This window comes from Arvicola amphibius, chromosome 9 (genome assembly GCF_903992535.2).
Source record: "Arvicola amphibius chromosome 9, mArvAmp1.2, whole genome shotgun sequence".
Lineage (NCBI taxonomy): Eukaryota > Metazoa > Chordata > Mammalia > Rodentia > Cricetidae > Arvicola > Arvicola amphibius.
The window spans coordinates 59010692-59016691 of NC_052055.2; the positions used below are offsets into that span (position 1 = coordinate 59010692).

A 6000-nucleotide genomic window follows, 5' to 3' on the forward strand; every position below is an offset into this window, starting at 1 on the left:
TAAATCTGAAAGACTAAAGCTTTATATAATAGTCTTTAAGCAGATGTGAGCACAAGGACAATGACCTCAAAATTGTATCAATATAAAAATATCTTTGTCAGATGTAGAAATGTATAGTGCAATATGATAAAAATATCCTAAATCACATCAATATGCAAAATATCTTAAGCAGAGGTAGGAACACACAGTATAACAAAATAACTTTACAATATGTACACAAATGTAAATATAAATAACATACAATATTACAAATATAATTTAGTTTATTACAAGTATAAATAATTTATATAATGTACAAATGGTCTGAGACAGGAATACAAAGATAATTTTACATATGTGTCAATATACAAAGAATCTATAGCAATGTAAATTGTTTATAATGAGTAATTTCCAAGTAGATACATTAATCTACCTATTATCCCATACCACTCATTCCTTTTTTTCCCAAAAAGATTCCTGAGCCTAAACTTCATATTCTACCCCCAACCCTATACAACTTATAACCAATCCCTTACAGATGGGAAGTATGTGGGGCCACTGGCAGTAGAACCAGGATCTAACCCTAATGCATGAACTGACTTTGTGGATACCATTTTCTATGGAGGGATACCTTGCTCAGCTTAGGCACTGTGAGAGATAGGGGGAAAACCTTGATCCTGCCTCAAAAAGGTGATGGGACAGATTTGACTTTCCATGGGAGACCTTACCATCTCTGAAGAGCGGATGTGGGGTGGGGTGGCAGGTGGGGAGAGCAGGAGGAGAGAAGGGAAGGTGACCTGGAATGAATAGATAGAGATAGACATATATATATATATATATATATATATATAGATATAGATATAGATATAGATATAGATATATAGATATAGATGGAGATGGAGATGGAGATGGATATAGATATAGATATAGATATAGATAAACAAGAAAGCAAGCAGGCTGAACAAGGTATAGGGAGCAAGTTATTAGCAACACTCTTCCATGGTTTCTGTACCCGCTCCTGACTCCTGGTTCCTGCTTAAATTCCTGTCCTGACCTCCTCCAGTGAAGAACTAGAATCTGGAAGAGATGACTTTATCACCTTTTGTCAGTCGGCTTCAGAAAGATTGAAGCACTGAAATGATTAGAAACAACCCTGCTCAAAGGAAGTCATCTCAGAGGAAAACAGACAAGGTATGTGAACGGACGAGGCTTTTAGCTTCATATATAAGACTGTAGACTGTGTGACTGTTAACCACAACTGCTTGCCCTTAGGTCAAAATGCCATGAACTCATAGCCTCGATAAAGATTTATATCAAAACTAATGTCAATCCATGTCTAGCATAACCAACTGCAGACTCACACCAGGGACATATGTCTGATGGAAATCTAGTCTCATGTATCTGATATAATTCTAAGAGTAATCTGTACCACATGAAAAAAACATGTTGTTAAGCAATCTTTTCTGTATAAAGGATGAGTCTTATGCCTAATAAAGATACATTCAAATGCAATTCCTTTGAGTCTCGTGTTTGGCATTCGGTGACTCCTTACTCACCTATCCTGAGACCCTGTCCCGTTGGTCCCAGTGCTCATGTTGACTGGTCCATAGCAACACAATCTGGCCAAAAACAAACTTCTGAAAAGAAAATATTGGACTGCAGTTTCTCTTATATCAACCACCTAAGAATTGCACTGTAAGAAGCAACACTTCCTCCTCACCTCTACCATCCTCCAGGAAGCCGTGAAAAGCAGCAACCATGCATGAGTGCATCTCTGTCCACATTGACCAGGCTGGTGTCCAGATCGACAATGCCTGCTGGGAACTCTAGACCATGGCATCCAGCCTGACAATCAGTACCAAGTGATAAGACCATTGGGGGAAGAGATGACTCCTTCAATACCATCTTCAGTGAGACACCTTCTCTGCGGGCGCACTTCCTTGAAGCTTGTGCCACATCTTACGTGAGAGACCATGCAGACTCCACAGGTGGCTTGACAAGGTGTTGCTTGAAGAAGAGTCCTACAATCAATTCATTTTGGTACTGACATTTTCTTTAGCGAGTTCTTCAGACATCTCATGTATGTTATCAAGATGTCTCCCTTCCAGGGGCATACTGTCATCTATGAAGTGTTCGTAGACCTGGAACCCACAGTTATTGATGAAGTTCGCACTGATACCTACCTCAAGCTCTTCCACCCTGAGCAGCTCATCACAGGCAAGAAGATGCTGCCAATAACTATGCCCGTGGCCACTACACCATTGGCAAGGAGATCATTGACCTCGTCTTGAACAGAATTTGCAAACTGGCCGACCAGTGCACAGGTCTTCAGGGCTTCCTGGTTTTCCACAGCTTTGGCGGGGGAACTGGCTCTGGGTTCACCTCCCTGCTGATGGAGAGGCTCTCTGTTGATTACGGAAAGAAGTCCAAGCTGGAGTTCGCCATCTACCCAGCCCCCCAGGTTTCCACCGCTGTGGTTGAGCCCTACAACTCCATCCTCACCACCCACACCACCCTGGAGCACTCTGATTGTGCCTTCATGGTAGACAACGAGGCCATCTATGACATCTGTCGTAGAAACCTCGACATTGAGTGCCCCACCTACACTAACCTTAACTGCCTGATTAGCCAGATTGTGTCTTCCATTACTGCTTCCCTCAGATTTGATGGAGCCCTGAATGTTGACCTGACATGTTGATAAAGTAATGTTTTCAGATATCTTGAAAGCAGGTCCAGCACAGCGGAAGATACTTCATGTCCTGGAGAACAAGATTTAGGTGCCACCATGTGGAGACCAGACAGCAAGATTAGGCCAGACATCTCCTTTGGTGATGTCCTCATTGCCTTGTCTCTTCCAGATCCTGGAGATGTTTGCATCTTCTCTACTCAGAGCCCTGGAGACATCCTCGTCATCGTCCTCTCTCCTCAAAGCACTGGTGTGACCTCATCGTCCCCTCTCCTCAGAGCCCTGGAGATGTCCTTGTCGTCCCCTCTCCTCAGAGCCCTTGTAATAAACAGCATCAGGAAAGTTTTTAACTTAAAAAAATTTCAAACGTTTTTTTCTTCATGTCATTAATTCTGATACATTCTTAAATTTTTGGAAATTTTGAAAATATGCTTCAGTGTTCACTTCTATTTAATCTGTTTATATTGTATTACCTAATGTTTTAATGTTCAGTGCCCCTCAAGCACATCTGTGGAGACACTGTCAGAACTGCAGGCTATGTAAAATAGTAACATGAAGCAAATATTTAAAAAGAACGAAAGAATGAAAGAACTCGGGAGGGAAGAGGGAGGAAAGGACGAAGTGGGAATTTTGATTGGTATCATTTATACAGTAATACATTTTTTTTTTAAAAAATGAACGATGCCGGGAGGTGGTGGTGCAGCCTTTAATCCCAGCACTCAGGAGGCAGAGGCAGGCAGATCTCTGCAAGTTCGAGGCCAGCCTCGTCTATAAGAGCTAGTTCCAGGACAGGCTCCAAAGCTACAGAGAAGCGCCCTCTTGTGGCGAGTGTGGGTGTGAGAAAAAAAGCTACAGAGAAACCTTGTCTTGAAAAACAAAAACAAAAAAAAAGAAAGAAAAGAAAAAAGAAAAAGAACAAAAGGACCAAGGAAATGCCAGGTGAGTGGTGCATTTGGGAAGCAGATCTCTGTATTTGAGGCCAGCCGAGTCTACATTAAGTTTTCCTTTCTCAAAAGAATAACAAAAACAAAACAATGAAGTTATGATACATTTCATACATGCTGAGGTCTTGTTTGAGACAGAGTCTTACCATGTAGTACAGGCTAGCCTGGAACTCTTGATCTTCTTGTTGTAACCATCTGGGTATGAGATCCCTGGTCTGCCTCATCCTTCCCAGCACACACACACACACACACACACACACACACACACACACACACACCCCTTGCTATTTCTTGTGGTGCTGGTGTTGAACCCAGGCCTGGTGAATGAGGCAAACACTCTTGACTGAGCTACACTCCTGGCTTATTTCTTAACTGAGTAAGAATACTGAGCACCTACTGTGTGCTCTACTCTTGAATAAGCTGTGGAGCAGTTAGCCACCTGTAAGACAATACACAGATGCCAGAGAACGCAATCCCATCTCCCCAGGGGTGAGCAGGGATTCTTTAGCTGAATTCCAGAGAACAGGGGCATGTGCAGCGTGGGCTACAGTTGAACGTAAGAAGAAACTCTTGCTCAAGAAAGTGAAGGTAAACCAGGCAAAGGTGCTCGCTGCCAAGCCCGACGGGAGTCAGTCCCCTTCACCCATAGTGGAAAGAAAGAGCTCTCAGAAGCTGTCCTCTGACCTCTACACAACAGATGCGTGCCCACACATAGGTAACTAAGAAAGCGAGGTCATCACGGTATAGTGGCACCACCTGTAATCCTGGCACTCAGGGAGCAGAAGCAACATGTCCAGCCAGGGCTACATAGTGAGGCTCAAAACAAAACAGTCGAGCTGGGCAAAGCGCCAGAGCCTGAAGGGTGGGCAGTTTTGGATTCGCAGCCCTGCAAACATTCAAATGTCTGATATTTATTCCCAGGTTCTCGGATGTTCTGTGTCCTCTGAGTTGAAAGGGGGAGCAAATATTGTATAACTGTTCCTTTTGTATTCTTGGCCCCAGATCCAGCCCTTCCTCATAGTGCGGCTTTGAAAAGCACAGCACTTAACTGAAATTAAACTCCTGTTTGTCAGTTTGAGCAACGGACAGCACAGTGTGTCGTGGACGCTAATATCAACAACAGCAAGAGAGGCCTATTCACTTCAGCTCAGCCTTTAAAACCCCACTCAGGCTGCACTGAAGAATCATAGGAATTCCCTAATGAACTGTGGAGCCACGCTTTCCACCCTGTGCCAGAGAATAGGCAGAGGTCATGGTGACCAAGAGCCAAGACCGAGGCAGGTCACTGCACCCATTCCTCAATCGGTTTAAAAATAACAACAGTGACTAAGCAAAATAGTATTTTTCTTCTAAAGGAAAACATTTGAGAACCTGGAGAATTATACTGGGATGTGCATATAAACTCCAAAAATTACTAGTCAAAAATGTAGCATTCCTAGAAGCAAAATAAACAACAAAACAACCCAGTAAGGTGGCACAGTCCTGAGATGGTAGAACTCGGGAGGCTGAGGAGCGACGGTGAGTCTGAGGCCAGTTCACGCTGCAGCAGACATTTAAAGCTAGGCTGGATGGGGCGCAAGACTCTGCCTAAAAACAAACAAGAGCCCCACAAGTCTGTAAGGGTGTACCTTCCCAGTCCTCAAGCATGTGGCACTGCTCTCTGTCCCCTCTTTGTACAGACCCCTTCATTCCATGCCTCTAACTATCAACAATAGAGATTTCCATCTTAAGGTGCCTTGAGGCCAGGCTTGGGAGCGTGCTCAAGAAGCAGAGGCAGAAGAATGGCAGCTTTGAAGCTGGTCTGGGATACATACATATCAATACTCTATTCTGCCTGGAAACTGAAAAGCTCTTTTCTTTATGCCACACAGCGAGTTTAACAGTTTCATGACTTCCCTGACTTGAAGGCAGACATAAAAATCTGTTCCGCTCTGTCCCTTTAGCCCATATTCTGCTGTTAAGTTGGAAACCACCTATGTCATGACCTCTCTACATCATCCCTGGCCCAGACACCACTACACCTTCAGCTCGTGAGTGACCCGCAGTCAACTTGGATGACAGAAGCAGCAGAGCCTCTTGGGCCAGAGGAGAGCAACTGTCTCTGGTGTCAGGCTATTTCTTGAAGCAGGAATAAGCTCCCATAGAAACCCCCACCACCACCGAAGGCAGTAAGGGCCACCCAGACAGTAAGGGGCACTATCTCTATGAAGAAACAGACACAGGGCTCCACTGAACTTCACCTTGACCACCTCTACTTCCCTGCCCCTATTCTTTATTTTTCTTATTAATTTATGTGCATGGGTGTTAAGCATGTATGATTCCTAAGGAGCCCAGAAGATGGTGCCAGGCCCCTGGAATTGAAGTTACAGAAGGTTGTAAACACCATGTATG

The 6000-nt window shown here is 43.9% G+C and overlaps 1 pseudogene; it reads left to right on the forward strand.

The window, feature by feature from the left end:
• The first annotated feature begins 927 nt into the window (after positions 1 to 927).
• Positions 928 to 3094, forward strand: LOC119823324 (annotated as a pseudogene).
• Positions 3095 to 6000: the final 2906 nt, after the last annotated feature.